We start from the raw sequence: 18,358 nt of genomic DNA, 5'->3' as shown, positions 1-18,358 counted from the left end.
TGACCACACATGTTGTTTTCTTTATACCAATGTATTTGCCTTTACATATATCAACGCATTCGTCTTTGGCATCGCATCTTAGGTCGTTTGAAATGCGGAGCAGACTTTTAACTATTGGTGATCTGACGTCACGTTGTCCATCATCCCTGTCCCTTGCTCGGAATGATTTCTTCTTGGTATTCTTTGGTTTGGTCTTTGGTTGTCTGGTCGGTGGTGGTCTTGTTGAGAGCTTTCGATTCTTATTTTCCTGTAACTAATTATTTGATATTTAGATGTAAGATACTAAATAACACTGTTTTCTTTTTTATTATAATCGTTGTAGTTATTGTCATAATATGTAACCGTTTTATTTCGCATGTGGTGTTAGCCTTTAAGTAGTTATTACATTTATGTAGGTTATTTTGTAATCTTTTTTTTGTATGTTTGTACTGATGTAAATAACTGTTGGCTGACCTTAAATAAATAAATAAATAAATGTATAGTTCTTTCAAGTCACGTCATAGCTTTGGTGACTGGGAAGCTACGATGATGTCTTAAGCAGTATTACTTCCACTGTGGTAAAATTACAGAGCTATAAAAGTAGCGCCCTCACTGTTACACACTGGAATTATTACTACTTTAAGATGTCATGTCCAGAAATGTAAGTAAATGCAGAAAAATCCATACTAATATTATAAATGCGAAAGTAACTCTGTCTATCTGTCTGTCTGTTACTCAATCACGCCTAAACTACTGAACCAATTTTCATGAAATTTGGTATGGAGATATTTTGATATCCGAGAAAGGACATAGGCTACTTTTTATCCCGGGAAAATGACGCAATCCCGGAAATCCCACGGGAACGGGAACTATACGGGTTTTTCTTTGACTGCGCGGGCGAAGCCGCGGGCGGAAACCTAGTAGTCTCATATTTTTCTGCGTTTGCTATATTACTTACGTCGTATTTAAATTATGCATGATTGGACGATGTATGATTGAATATGGTTGAATTAGACTGCGTAGAAAATCTTCGCGTTAATAAGAGTGCTTACCTCTAGTCTAGGATCATGTGCAGATCCAAACATAGGTGGTATATAGGCAGTTTCATCGCTAGTAGGTATCAGAGGATTGACGTGTTGCTGTTCCAGTCGTTTCTCCTTCAAATAGGAATTATCGAGTATCACGATAAGAGGCCGGTTGCTACTCTGAGCTTTTCTATACAGACGTGATAGCAGACTTTCTGTTTTACCGGACACATTGATGTTCTGAAAATAGGCTTAAGTTAGATCATAGAAAATAAAAAGATAGAAAAAAGAGAGTGTGTGCCGTGCGTACGTGTCAGAAATGAAACTTCTTTGGCAAGACGGTATTGCCAAGCCGCGACCTTGACATTTTACTCTTACTTACTTAGGCAACTAAAGAAGTTTCACTCCAATAAATAAGTTGGATTTCAGATAAAAATTCAGGAATTGATGAAATTAGTACACATGAAGATTACGCTAATAGAAAAATATGCGTTGTAAGTAAGTAAGTTTTCTTTTTATATAATAAGCGTTTCACACACGGCACGATCTGATCCCATACTAAGCTTTCGCTTGTGTTATGGAAACCAGATGGCTGATAAACATACATATATATAATTTTAAATGATGGGTGTTAATTATCTATATTAGACACAGAGCAAACATCTATGAACATAGACACAAATATTTGCCCCGGGTGGAGATCGAATCCACGACCACTGGCTTGGAGGCAGGGCCACTATCAACCAAGCCAACCGGCCAGTCAGACAATAAAAACATAACTTACAATAAACGATAGGTAGGATAGATAAACCACCAGTTTAATTTGAAATAATTTTGTCATATTTTTATTAACCGTTCGCAATGAAAACTGTATTCGAAATGAACAACATTAAATGAAAATTTTGATTCAATTCATATATTTCTGCTCCATGGATTTTAATCAAGTTAATTTATAAATCTATTAAACGGACCAATTATTTTTATGGTGATTAATTGTGATTGAAAATACATAATGCGAAAATTATTTTAGTCAGAGGCTCGTTTCCGCTGTTACAATATTTCAATCTGTTTGTATAATACACAATATTAATAATAATTTATGTATACTGGTTGTATTTTATATAAGGTTTTTGTTATAAGTTCCAAAACTATGTACCTACTTCATCTGTATTACAAATCTTTACCAATATTATAAACCTGAAGAGTTTTTTTGTGTGTTTGCGTGAACGCGCTTATGTCACAATCAATAACAACGGGTCCGATTCATGTATTTTTTTTATAATGACGCTAAGATCAACAAGAATGGAGCAAAACGGTAAAATCGTAGGGCACAGCTAGTCTTTTATAAGCACATAGCTAGAGCCTAAGGCTTAGAGCATTTATTTTCAAAAGTGTCTACATAGGACTCACGTTTTTCACTTAAGTCAAAAACTAGATTTACCTATATTACAGTATGTACTTGCTAATATAATTCAACATTGAAATAAACAAATATATGAAAAACACATAGCATGCCATATCATATAAACATAACAATTTTTATTGTGATACTTGCTTATATTATACGGCATTTAAATAACCAAGTGAGATAAAATCTCTTTACAATATTTGTTTTGACGATAAAGGAAACTAAACTAAAGGCATGCGACAAAAATAAAGGATCCGGATTCCGGTAATAATAATGCATATAATAACGATAACAATTTCAACTACTAATATAACGTTACTTCAATAGTTTTCTAAAGCATACCGAAAGAGATTCCACTCCGTGGCATCTCTTTGGATGTCTCAAGAGGAGGGCCGTACTTGGGATTTTATAGGCCCCGATCATTAAAGAATAGTTTAAAATTTTAATTTTTATCTTTGGTTTTAGTTTTAAAGATGTCAGTTGTCTTCATGTATTAAAATCTCCTTGACTTCGACATCAATGAATGTAGATACCTATTTTGTGTTCGGATGTAGAGACTCATTAAATAAAAACCAGTATGGATGTTTTAGCATGTTTTATTAGGTATTTGGTAAAATCTATATATATAAAACTCAAAGGTGACTGATATAGTATATCTATCAACGCACAGCCCAAACCACTGGACGTATCGGGCTGAAATTTGGCATGCAGGTAGATGTCATAACGTAGGCGTCCCCTAAGAAAGGATTTCCCGAAATTCTTGCGGGAACGGGGAAAAACGGGGATGCACGTACAAAGTCGTGGGCGGAAGCTAGTAAGGAATAAATGTGAAAAGAGTTATAGCTAAAAAAAATTATGATAAGTTCTTACAGCTTTTAAACTATGGCCTCATACTTATTTCTATAGTTTTAACAGTTTTATAAGAGAAATCAACTATAATATTACGAGTCTATTTATATAACTATTCATGTATACCTAAATTACACATTTAAATGCATCTAACTCATGTTTATGTTCTGTACGTTATTTTATTGTAAATTTGTGATGAAACTCTAATACCGCGGTAATGTTGATTGATGTAATTATTTATTCTTTGTATGAATTGAAATATGTAAGAGTACGTACCTGTAAAATATTTTATCAATGTAGGTCCCTAACAAGATTCAAGTATGGCTTTTGGTTATGTTCGAGTGACTTCGATTGCATTGTATCAGGAATCGTATAATCCAAGAATATGGAAATATTAGAGAATACTCGGAGCGTGCATTCATTTGTATTTATTTTCATGTAATAGGAAAATGGGATTTTCTTTAAAGAAAGCTCTTGTATCTTGAACATGAGGACGCTTTGGAAAATTCTTAGATAATATTGTTGTGAAGTTGTCGTTTAGGGCTATGTTTCAACTTTTAGATTTTTCTGGTCTCTTTGGTAAAATAGTTAGTTAAGTTTAATACAGATGAATTTAGAAACTCTTTGTTATAGGTTCGAGTTCGATTTCAGGTTAGAATAAGATATAGAATTAAATCTAATTTAGGTGGGAATCTATGGCTTATCTTATACATATAATGAAAGTGAAACAGACTCATCACTACATAGTATATATAAAACAAAGTCGCTGTCGCTGTCTGTCCGTCCCTGTGTATGCTAAAATCTTTAAAACGGATTTTGAGGATATTTTTTTAATAGATACAGTAGTTCTTCAGGAAGCTAGTTGTTTATATATTATGTACGGTAATTATTAGGAATGTTAATACGAATTATCTATTTTTTACATAAAACTGAAAATAAATAAAATCGAATAATAATAAGTTATTCTTACTTTTACCAAGAAATCCATGTTTATTATCTTACTACAATAAAAATACTTGAGTATTGATAATGATAAGGGTAAGGGTAAGTTTTGGATACGAGAATCTATTATTTTCTTTATAAGTAAGTAAGAGAGTTTACTTCAAGTTGATCCCTTTCACAAGCTGAATCAAAATTTGTGGAAATTTATTCTGAAAATAAATGATTTGGGATTCTGTTTGCTTTATTTATGTAAAAATCTAGACAAAGCCTCGATGAGTTACGTATATACTATAATTATAGAGTATGTATAATTTTACAAGATTTCTGAATTTTTAAATTTGTCTAAGAAACTCATAACTGAAAATATGCTTTAATAAACAAACATAACCTATAAGCAAAAACGCAAACCTACAAGCAAAAACGCAAAACTAATAGACATATATTTTTAAAGTGTATTTCTATGATGAGATATTTGGATTTCTGCAACACGATTAGGTATTATAATACATAAAGATTAGGTATTTATTCAAATAAGTAAAAATAAAACTCTTTTTCAGATATGCAGTATTTTATTACAACAACCAATACGGCGGCATGGTCTTTCCCTTACACTTTTTGCACACAGTGACCTGTTCACATACTTCATATACATCATATTCTTCTCTACAAGAGACAGTACAAGTGTATCTCTTCTTTACACAACGCTTGACACACCTGTCGTATCTATTGCATCTTGCTCGGAGCGCCTCTCCCAATATGGACTTGGTTTTCTCGAACGTTCTATCAGTTTCTGGATCTAATGGTTCGTTTTCTTGAGTCGTCTGTAAGAATAAAAGAGTAATTAGTATTTAGTTTTAAAGCATGCTTTATAAATGAGAAAATTGTATAGAACAGAAAAAAATCGATCTAGGCGGCATTCGATCTTGCATCTGTTTGCCAAACCGGAACAACGCACGCCTAGCTTTGACTTAGCCTCCTGAGCAATCGAAGTTTTCTGCTCTAAAAATTTGATTTTTTCTATCATTTAAGACGATAGTAATTATAAGTGCTGTTTTTGAAGATCGAATTTTGTGTTATCTATTTACACATTTTACTTATAATATTTATATATATATTTATTTAAGAAAAAAACAAAAGCGTGTTACAAATTTAATTAAGCATTTTAATTGAGTATTTTTAACAATGTTTTTCTTGACTATAAGCTAGATGTTAGATATAATTTTAACTGAAGGAACGGGCTCTTTGTATTTTCAATCTTAATACTGAGTTATTTAGGTAACAATGTTTTTCTTGACTATAAAAGTTACCTACATAGAGAACATTCGTTTATATTCTTCGAACTTTTTCATGATCAAAATAATAATCTTTCGTATCTATGATAAAAATATGTGCTCACTATTCTTCGGATAAAATATATAAAGATGAAGGTACAAGTTTCTTTCTAATTCTATAATCGTGAAATTGATTTTATGGATCTAAATAGTCCAACAGTATTTAATGTAAATTAAAAAAATCGCAACTAGAACTCAAAACAGAGGCTTAAAAACAAACAGCTTATTTGCAAAGGATTTGCATACAATTGTCGCTCTAGTAAAATATTCCTAAAGTTGCATAGTCCTTTGCTATTTACTTTGAAATTTAAAGCGTAGATAGCTATCAAATTTTTACATTACTAGTTAGGGATCTCCCGGGACTTGGCTACACGCCAGGTCCTGTTTCGTGAGTACACGTAATGCTATATTTGTACAATGTCCCAATTTAACGTGGACCTGCATTGGCTACCTGAACCTGAGATGTAGAAATAACATTAAAAGCAATAGTTTTGTTAGAATGCTTGGTTGTATCGTACAACCAAGCATTCTAACATATTCTAACGTATACACGATTCGTAAGCTCGTGCTTACGAATCGTGTATACGAATTTGTATCGTTTTAGTTTTGGACTCCAACATGATTGTGTAAAACTAAATCCAAATAATGAATTTTTTATAAAGATCTAACTGTAAACGTGGAAATCTAATCTAGTAGATTCCCATCCAGCACAAAAAGGTCTCTCTTAATTTATTGAATACTAGCTTCCGCTCGCGACTCCGTCCGCGTGGAAAAATTAAGAAAAATTAAGATTTTTTTTACGTATTTTTCCAGCATAAAAAGTATCCCATTTTATGTCCAGTTATGAACCGATGCCTGCACATACAGACAGACAGACAAACATTTTTTAATCACATATTTGGGTTTGGTATCGATTCAGTAACACCCCCTGCTATTTATTTTTTTCAATGTACAGAATTGACCCTTCTACAGATTTATTATATGCATAGATATTACTATTACAGACTCTAACGAGCCGTCTATATACTAAATATGAATTGCTAAATGTGATGCTAAGCGAAATATTAGAGAACGGCTCGACCAATTCGGCTAATTTTGTTAAAGCACAAAGAAGGTTCTTATCAGACCAATGTCTGCTCATGCAGCTAGCTAGTATTTTAATAATTTACTTACACGTAAAAGATGAAACAGAAAGTACGCCCCCTCATCATCGTGTTTTTCTTTCAAAGATCTAGAAGCATCTTCCGCCAAATCATACACCGTGCCGTGGCGTTGCTCATTCAATAGCACTACTAGAGGTGGGTTGGATCCGGGGAAAAGGTCTTGTATAGATTGTAGTGTATTTTGAGGCGTGGCAAGCTGAAAAGAGGAATAGTAATTCTAATTATCCGTATTTACTTATTTGATAAAGATATCATTTTATTTTTAGCGAGTAAACGTTGACGATATAGAACCAATATTGAAAAGTAACAACGTGACAAATTCCGTATCATTTTGTTTTAATCCCGAATCCCAGGTCAAACAGATCGGAGCAAAACGAACATATACAGTCATAAATTGTTATCATAATATAATGTGTTTAACTATTGTTACAATGCTGAAATAATGGTCTCTCAGTTTTTTGTCATTTTCATATTTGAATTTAGTTTTGTCGAAATATTTAAATGTTTCAACGTCGTTAGACGTCGTTAAAATAAAAAGGCCAAATTTAAACCCAGATTAAAATCCTTAAGGATTACTCATTGAACTAAACGAATAACTTATATGATTGAATAATAATTATAACTTCAAACTCACATGAAAACCATACAACAAAAATATGAATACCCATTTGACCGGTGCCAACATCGCGGTAACAATATTTTTAATCCAGTTAAATCGATTAATTACAATTGCAGACTTTAATTAATTTTGCGTACCGCGAAATGATATGGTATTACTGATGATGATTGAGTGGTTAATATTGTGTCTGAATACTGGAAAGTCTCGAGTTCAGGTAAATAAAAAAAAAACGAATTGCTTTTTCATAAAACAAAAATATTGAAATGTAATTCCAGTCTAAAAGCTTGGTTTAAATATTTTTCACTGTACATAGAATAATAAAAATATATTCTTCTCCTAATAATAGAATTATGAAAAATTTTAGTTTTAAGGTCCGTTTTAAACTATTAAATTAGTTAATTTGCTATCTACATAATATACCTGATAATTTGGCAAAGTTGGTTTGGCATTCATTAAGTCTTAAGATCTAGATTCAATATTTTAACTGAGTACAAAACAATTCGTGTTCTACTCTTCATAAAAAAGTAATGCACTTACTTTAAAATGTTTTCAATACACTATTCAATTTTAAACTTTAAAACTGAAAACATTCCTCTTTTTCAGTTAATCATTAACCACCAAGCGATCCCGGGATAAATTACTAGTTCAGATAACCAATAGCAAGTTTATATGTGACCGCAGAATTATTTAAAGCCCCAATTACCTGAGGTTAGATAACATTTCGGTTTAGGCGTATCGCGGTCGATGGAATACGCGGGAATTTTGTAAAATTGTAGAGTTTCATACGAGGTTTTTGAACATACGAGGTCTGTAATTATCTGTATAAAAATCTTTTTATTTTATACAATAGTCGCATAGATATGAAATGTCAATCCAGAGTTAAAATAAAGTGCTAAAATGTTTTTTTTTTCGGAATGAAAGTTAACGACATTAGTTTTCTCGTCATATTATATTATATTGTCTTAAATTATTTAACAACGCCAAGCAGCAAGACGCTATTACAGTTAAGCCTATTGCTATAACGCCAATTGCAAAGTCTTTAGGAAACCATTAGTTTGATAAAAAGTAGTGGAATATTATATTCAATTGGTAAGAGCAATTACGTAAGGAAGGTATAGAAAAAATCACCTATATTTTGTCCATGTTGGTGAGACTTACATTCTATTTTCACATAAAATGGAATATGATACATTTGGCACTTATCAATAACTAGCTGCGCTTCGCGGTTTTACCCGCAGTGCTCCGCTCCTGTTCGTTTTAGCGAGATAATGATATTATATAGCCTTCCTCGAAAAATGGGCTATCTAACATCAAAAGAATTGTTCAAATCAAACCAGTAGTAGTTCCCGAGCTTAGCACGTTCGAACAAACGAACTCTTCATTGAATAAATGAATATTTTTATATTGCTTAGATGGTGTGAAACAACCCTAACAGCGGTATTCAACCGGTGAAACTATTATATCGTTTTAAAATCTATGTGTGTATTAGGCCTATTTAACCTAATGGCTTTATTTCGATCTGCAATGCTAAATATTTATGCTTTGAATAACATTATTTGACGTTTGGGAGTACAGTTAATTACAATGGGATTTGTATTCAATAGAATTTCGATTATTTAGTTTGTATCCGCGAAAATTCATAAATTTAATAGCATAGAGTAGGAAAATAGCGTCAGCTCTACAAATTGTGTTTTACTAGCTGTCCCCGCAAACGTTGTTCTGCTTTACACTTATCATTAAGGGGATGAAAAATTAATGTTGTCCGATTCTATCCAATATACACATAAAATTTCTTGAGAATCGGTCAAGCCGTTTCGGAGCACTTAACTTCAAATACGCAACTCGAAAATTTTATATATTTTTCTAGAGATAAAACATGGTCTCCAGCCGCAAGTGCCTGTCGTTCAACTGTTTGTTCGCGATAATCTCAAAAAGTACTGCACCGTCATAACGTCATTTTCGAGGAAGGTTTTAGTATTAATTTGTTAACTTTTGACTACCTGCGCCCGCGAAGTCGCGGTCGGAAAGCTGGTTATACTTACTACCTATACAAAATAGGCGATAATCTTAAATACTAATATTGTTACCTAATGAGAATTTAAGACAATCAACTATAAATCTGATAGATCGTGGTACCTAGAAGAAAATTCAATTACGATTTTTTAAATAAATTTCATTTCTTTTTAACAGCAAAACAATACGCACTATCCAATTAAAATATTGGCAGCACATACAACAAAAATATACGTAAGTTCACATGAAATTGGTAGTAGTGTATCCAATAACGTAGAGTGTCATAGCTCGGGATAAAAACTCAATTTTCTAAAAATATCTCGCAAAATACCGACGGTGTTACTGTTACATGTTGAGCTAACGAACTGCCGGCAAATAGACGGGTGGTTAAGTGTGTGTCGGGTGAAGTGAGTGGTTCCGTAGGTATGGTAAATAATATTAGTGTGCTTTGCCATCGAATTTGTATACTGAAATACTGGAATGGATTTGTTTGGATTTATTGAGTATCTTTATTAACTGCATCTTTTTTATAATTATGTTGTAGGTATTCCAGTTTTGGTCAGTAAAGTCTGGTAAGAGTCTCGATTTTAATTGTGTGTGAGTGAGTGCAAAGATTTTGTTTAACGAATGATTTTTATCAGCGACACATCCTAAATAATTAATGTGTTGAAATTGATATGTTTGGTTTTATGGCATTCAAATGCTTTATAAATATATATAAATTTATAAAGAATAGGTAGAATAAATTCGATTGCTCTGGCGGGTCACGAGTGGTTGAATTGGTCAGGAATCCGCCCCGGAATGGCGCGAAAGGATGCGGGTTCGAGTCCCGCCTCGTGATCGAATTTTTTCTATTCTTTATAAATTTATAATTAATGTGTTTTCAAAAATTTAGAATTCTTACAAATTCAGAGACTTTTAGCTCGACTGCGCCAGAAAAAGGATTATGTTAAACACGTATGTATATATTTACGTTATCATTAAATTTTTGTTTTTTGAATAATTACTTGTTAAAATATGTGTAATTTTCATGAAAATACATAAGGATCTCTATTATGCATGAGGGTGATATTATTAACGAAAAGGTAAAAAAGCGCTTAGTAAGGAAACCTAATTATCCTACGCCGCCTGTTTCCGGAGAGTGTAATATCATTTGTTTTAGCTATAAAGCCATTTTAAAACCTCAGACTAATGATACGGTAAATCATGTGTATATTATAATTATTTAAATGGTGATTAGGATAAACAGTCATAAAATAAAAAAAATAAAAAAGAACACACGTGCCAGAAGTGAAACTTCTTTGGCAAGATACAAAAATCGTCATCTTATTCTATGACGTGACGGTATGTTATGATGTTGCCTTGAAATTTTAGCCGTAAAGCGCCTAAATAAGTTTCACTTCAAAAACATCGATGTATGTAATCATAAAATTTTTCTTCAATCTAAAATTAAATAATTTCTGCTAGCTGAGTAAGCTCATTCACAACACTTTGTCGCAGATTTTCCCATAATCTAATGCATAGTTTACGATTCTATAAATGACCTATCGATTTGCTCGGTATATTTCTGCTACTAATATAATAAATGCAAAAGTTTGTATGTTTGTTTGTTTGAATTGGAATTTGCCACAGATTTGGCAAACACATAGAGGGTTACTTGGATTATATAGGATAGTTTTTGTTCCGAAAATCCCACGGGAATGAAAACTATGCGAGTTTTCGTTTGACTACGCGGGCGAAGCTGCGGGCGAAATGCTAGTAGGTATAAATATAAAGATTTAGAATGAATAAGAATTTTCGTGTGGATCCCTAATAAAAGCTATACAAAATGCGTTTAAGTAGAGCAAACAGCGAACATCTAAACATAGTCAAGTTTATTTGTCCCTTTATTACGATACGACAAAATTACTAGACATAAATTGATAAAGTATTTTTAAACTAGTGGGTAAGATTTAACTCTTTTAATCTTATTTAGAGAGTAGAAAATAGTATTTTTATTAAATGATTTCTTCTATTTAATGCCCTTTGTTCTTGGTATAAACACAGGTATCACACATAGGTAAAGTGTGAGACCGATTTTTGTCTAAGTAATTTTTTTAATTCTTTTTCGTTAGGAAGAAGTATTGACTGATGAAAATAAATATTTTGAGTTTATAACAGACAAGAGTTGTAAAGCTCAAAAACGTTATTCACACTCAAAATAAAGACAAATCATAAAGTACCCACCAACACAAAAACAATGTACCCTCTGAATACTTAACGAGTGCCGTAAATCTAGGGCAATCGTAAATTTTGCAGGGCAAAGGTCGACCCTTGCCTCGAATGGATATTAGGTGGCGTAAAGTCACTTAGTTTTGAAAAGTCAAAGTAGCTGGTCCTGGAGTTATGGGTGTGTCTGTAGTTTGGTTTTGGTAGTTGTATGTTTGAGAGTCTACGTGACTTTTGGTACTATGATGCTGGTTTCCGAATCGGTGGTAAATGTTAAAATATGTAATGACGATTCGAAAGTGCTTTTAAAGAAAGTCTAATTGAATAAATAAATGTTTGAGTTTGATGTAAATTTGCTTATTAGTACGTAAGTATAAAAAATAATAGAAAAATATTCTTTTGATTTACAGGCTTTTAAGACATGCATGATTAGCGATCCGTCAGTTAAATAGGCTCTGCCTTGTTTTTACTATTCTGTGCTCTGCCTCCTGATATAATGCATAAGCGTCCAGCAACACTGATAACTTCACTGCATAAATGTTTTTTCATTATTGCCTGTAAGAAACAATCATGTAATTTTTGCCTGTAAGAAGGAATGAAGTAGAGAAGTTTTTTTATTTCATTGTCAGCTCTATATTTTATTTTTGTTTTATTATTGTTCTGCTTTGACCACATTATGATTTAGGGATACAAAAATTGATATTGGCCGGTTCTCTGACATACTCGATGTGCAGACAACAAAATTGCATCAGTCCAGCCGTTTCGATAGAGTTTGGTTGCAAACACGCCACTTTTATATATTTACTAGCTTCCGCCCGCGACTCCGTCCGCGCGGATGTCGGTCTTCGCGTGGATGGTTTATTTCTCCATTTTGAGTAACTCTGACAATGAAACATCTTATAAATATCTATTGGACCCAAATACGGCTAGGCCTATAATAATACGCAATGTGTGTTCGCGGTTCTACAGAACAACGTCTATAAAACTGAAAAGTTAAGATTAATTTTTTTCTACGTATTTTTCCAGGATAAAAGTATCCTATTTTACGCCCAGGATAATAAGGTATAATTATACCAAGTTTCATCGAAATCGAACCGTTAGTTTTCACGTGATGCCTTCACATACAGACTGACAGACAGACAGACAGACAGACAAAAATTTTTTTAATCACATATTTGGGTTTGGTATCGATCCAGTAACACCCCCTGGTATTTATTTTTTTAATATTTTCAATGTACAGAATTGACCCTTCTACAGATTTATTATAATATGTATAGATTAGATAATAAGCTAATTGCTTTCTACAGGATAATAATTTATATAAAATAACATACCCCTTTTTAGTGCACATTGCAACATACAAGTGTTCGGACAATCTTACCGATATCGAAACACTGTATTCCATACAGTTAAGTTCCCAGATGGAATTAAGTTGAGCTAACTTGTTTCCGCCGGGGCTAAGTTAGGGCAGGTTAAGTTAGATTTATGTTAACAGCTTGCATTGGACGACCGCTGAATCACAATTAGTTATTCCGTTTGTTTTGAGGAACAATTTGTTTATGGAATATAACTTGACGATGACAGCTGTGCCGCTTCATTGTGGTATGTTGGTTAAAAAATAAAAGTGTTAGTGAGTAGTAACCACGCTGTAAGTTTTTGAAACGTCGTCATAAATAATGAGTAAATCGAATTTAAATCAAACACAAGTAACGATTATTACCATGCCACAAATAGTCTCTTTTCTTTAGAATTTAGATAGATATCTAGATAAACTCAACCTAAATAATAAAATCTATACTTACCTACTATATATTAATATTATAAAGCTGAAGAGTTTGTTTGTTTGAACGCGCTAATTTCAGGAACTACTGGTCCGATTTGAAAAATTATTTCGGTGTTAGATAGCCCATTTATTGAGGAAGGCTGTAATTACGCTCAGACCAACAGGAGTGGAGCAATGCGGGTGAAACCGCGGAGCACAGCTAGTAGTTGTATATAAGGTTAAGCGTGCTTAATTTGAATTAAATTCTAGAAGACGTAGAAGACACTTATTATAACATCTATTGTAAATGGTATAGTAATATCTGGATAATATATATCATAGATAATATATATTGTAAATGGTATAGTAATATCTGGATAATATATATTATAGATAATATATATTGTAAATGGTATAGTAATATCTGGATGCTTAAACTCCTACGTTCATAATTAAATTACTTTGCGAGTCTTATTTTAAAGGCGAGTTCTAGGAAAAATATCTTACAAATTTCTTATTCTACCTTTTAAAGGAGTTAAAGAGAGCCGTTATTACTTTTCCGAGAATTTGCATTTATATGTAAAAATAAAATTCATATTTTTCTCTTAAAATTGTCTGTTCATACAAAGCTTTTATGGAGCTTTCGCCAGGATAAAGAAATTCAAAAACAATTCAAGAAAATAAGAAGCGCTAAGGAGAGTTTTAGGTATTATTAATTAATTTTATGATTTTCGATATTTTATATAAGTTTTTAAATTATCTTTAAAGGTTTTTAATTGTTAAGTTTACTCTTTATATTTTACTAGCTTCCGCCCACGACTTTGTACGTGCATCCCCGTTTTTCCCCGTTCCCGCAAGAATTTCGGTAAATCCTTTCTTAGCGGATGCCTACGTCCTAACATCTACCTGCATACCAAGTTTCAGCCCGATCCGTCCAGTGGTTTGGGCTGTGCGTTGATAGATCACTATATGAGTCACCTTTGAGTTTTATATATTAAATTAATTTCTATGTCTATGTAAAGAAGGTAGTAGTAGGTACATTAATAGGTTTTAAAGTGAAACTTTTATTACATCGTCTCAAACTTTTTGGTCTGTGTAGCGCATGTCGCGTGACGCACGATACGTACGATAATTATCGTACAAATACAATAATTTTTAGTTAAATGTCTATAGTTTGAAAAAAAGTTTCACTTTTACCGTGGTTTCATAAAACCACACATCATTTTTTTAATTATGTATTAAGTTTACTGTGAAAAAGTAAACTTAATAATCTAAAAATGAAATGTTTAACCATGATAGAAAGTAGCCTATATCACCCGCTAGCCTCCTAACTATCTTCAGATAAAAATCATACTGTAAACTCGCTCACCTGTGACGTGAAAGAAAGACAAACATACACACTTTTGTATTTATAATATTAAGTAAGGACATCCTCTCGTTCTTTGTCAGTTCTGCCTTCTGTGTAATCTACTTTCTAAGTACTGTAGCATTTACTTAGACTAGAGTTTTCAATGAAATTTTATCTCTGTTGAAAGGAGGGTTACCATGATGTTTTTAAAGCAGTATTATTGTGGGAAAGGGATGGCGCTATATCCTGTATAGCGCTGTCATTTTTCCATACTGGAAATAATACTGCTTTAAGACATCATAGTACGACAGGAAGATCTAAACTTTACTAAAGGGTGATCTTACGTACTTTATTGAAGTTAAAGACACGACTTGCATTGAATGTAGTTCTAGGAATGCATGTTTCAATAGGTATTCATTCGTTTTCTTAGGAAGTCTATATTGGTACGAGTTTACTATTAGCGTTATATTATGATGACGTTTTATGTAATATGAAAAGAAAAGTAAATACATTTTTATTTACTTGAATTGCTGAGTATCTATATTTTTATAATCTAGCATAATGATATTGTAATAATAAAAAAAAATAAATAAAATCATTTATTTGGAAACAATACATAAATACAAAACAAATTAGACACGACGATCGCCTCAACTAGGAACATTCCTGTGCTAGAGGCGATAGACGCCTTCCTCTCCAGACTTAGCCAGTATTGTTTAGTTAACTTACATACTAGTAGACTTTACATATTTTCTAAAGTACAGAATAATAAGTAACAAATTAATTATTTTTAAATAAGGTTAATAATAACATTTCGGGCATGCAGTTTGTGTGGGTGTGTGTGTGTGTGTGTGCGTGTGTGTAAGTGTGTGTGTGTGTGTAAGTGTGGGTGTGTGTGAGTGTGCGTGTATGTTGTGTATGTTCGGTTGTTTGAGAGATTGTGTGAATATGCGGTTCTTTATATATGTTTTATGCGTGATTGGGATTAAACTTTCATAAAATCTTCAGTTTCGCTGTAAGACAAGGTAAGTAACAAATTGTTCATTTTAATTTTCAAATCTGATAAGGTCAAATTACGAACGTTTAGTATTTTATTAATTTTGTTATACAGAAGTGGGCCCAAAAAATCATGAAAACGTCTTGTAGCTGCGGTGCGGACAAGCGGTAACTTACCGCTTGTCCGCACCGCAGCTATAATAAACCTTATTATATCCTTACTTTGTTTGTTTCTATAATAAAAAAATTAATCGCAAAATGTGTTGGTAAGCGCATAACTCGAGAACGGCTGATCCGATTTCGATAATTCTTTTTTTATTATATTCCTTGAAGTACGAGGATGGTTCTTATGTAGAGAAAACGTAAACATGTACCACGGGCGAAGCCGGGGCGGACCGCTAGTATATTATAGAACTGAAAGATTTTTATTTAGTTTCAAATTGCATCTTGTATAATATAGTATAGTAGAAAGGGGTAATGGGAGCCATATTGTTTATGCAACAGATTTTTCAAGTTATACTTATGCTTATTTTCATATATTTAAAATAATTTACTTCATCAAGTATTAACAAACCCAAACAGAACACATTTACAAAAAACTGCATTAAAAAAATTCAGGTGTTAAGATTTCCTATTCTTTCGCGTACGCGTTTTGTAATTTATAAAAACTCTTGTACTTAATAAAGTCTTTTCAAGACTGCAATGAATATCAAGTTTTACTTGGCTCATAATACCATCAGCATATAAAGGATCATATTAAAAAATTAACCTTCTCAAAATGGCTTTGTAGCAAAAGCGCATAGCACTAAATTTCATACGACGATTAGCTGTGCTTGTGATGTCGATAAAATTATATTTTTTTAAATAATTATTTTTTTCAAATGTAAGTAGATTGTTAAACGTTTTTTGATTGTAATCAAATATGTTTATTCTATTATAAGATATCTATTGTTTTATTATTAGCTATTAATTTAAATACAACTCTGGGAATCGTAATATTTGTAAGAAAGTGGTTAATATTTTACATCACTTGGATTAATAGGAGATACTTCTATTAACAGTGGCCCAATTTTTAGACATTTAACGAAAAAATAATATGGAACAAATATATTTTTTAGATATTTCTTAACCAATTCAATTTCGAAAATTGAATGAAATGAAAAACAATAAGTGAAAAACAGAAAGTATTTTAAACCATAAACGTGTCTTCTCAATAAACAAAAAAAGAACACATAGACAAACACACACATAGACCAAATATTTTTTATCGATATTCGGCACATCACTACCAGTAAAGTAGAGTTCATTGTAGGTAATTACATTAGTCCCATCGGATCGAGCAAGGCGTGGCGCTTGCATTAAATAGCTCATAAAATACGCTTTTTGTGTAATAATTTTGTTTTAAAAGCTTAAGTAATTGAAACAAAATTGTTGGCGATTAATCTCGTTCCTAAAATGTAGGACTAGATTAAATTGTGTATAGACTTTTAGCTGGATTAAATATAAAACTTGGTACTAACATTGATATTATGAGAATGTATTATTTTCTATGTGTATATCTTTTCTTTTTATTCGTGTATAGACGTAACAGAAGTATTTTTTTCATCATGCTTGTGCACTGTACTGTTTGTGATTATTGAAAGTGTTTTTTTATGATTTTCTTATACTAATTGTATTCGAATATAAATGCGAATATTTTGATATAAAATAAAAAAAAAATCGGTTTTTAACGGGAATTATGACCTAAATTATTTATCCCGAAATTTCAAAGAATAGACAGAGCATGTACACGCACAGACAAACAAAAAATAAGAAAGACGCATGAAAACCGTTTTAATAATAATTAATAAAAATACCATTATTAATAACTATACTTTTTCAATAAGGATTAAGAATGTCAGTGAGCACTTTTGCTGGACATTTTACAGTTGAAATTATACATTATTAAATAAACGGAACCTTCCGTATCAATGTATCAATAATTCATTTCTCTGACTAGACAACAAAGATATAAAATAACGCTATTTATTTACTAGATGATCTACGTCATTATAAAAAAATATTTCACACTCAATAATATTATGTATGATACTTTCTAATGAATAACTGAACAACATTACAACAACAACATTTGAACATTATTGAATCTTGTTTTTGCGATAGTTAAAAAAAAATAAAAAAAAATATGTCTTCAAAAATATGACTCAATTAACCGTAACTATATCTTCTTAGATTAATGATATAGTTTTACCTTTTCAATATGTATACGATTTATTTTAGAATACATAGAATTTATTTCTATTGATTTCCGAGTATTTTCGGCAAACCATGCAAGTCACTAGATATACCTAATATTTAAAGCATGTCACATCTAGTATTTCTATATCCTGTTCTTACATAGTAGTTTTATAGCATACAGTGCATTCACGGATCTACCATATACCGTTCCTGAAACCTTATACATTTAACATCGACTTAAGTAATCAAACGTTATATGTTTGCAGGAATAACGCATGGTAGTTCTTACTTGCTTAGACATTTGATGTTATTCTTTTGTAAGGATCATCAGCATGCAGCAGCCAGTTAAGCGATATTAAAATAAATGGGAAAGATCATTATTAATAACAAGCCGCGCTCCGCGGTTTCACCCGCCTGGCTTCGCTCCTGTTGGTCTTAGCGTGATGATATTATATAGCCTTCCTCGATAATAGGGCT

Source organism: Colias croceus, chromosome 27, assembly GCF_905220415.1.
Source record: "Colias croceus chromosome 27, ilColCroc2.1".
Taxonomy (NCBI): Eukaryota; Metazoa; Arthropoda; class Insecta; order Lepidoptera; family Pieridae; genus Colias; species Colias croceus.
Note: the sequence above shows the minus strand (reverse complement) of the source record.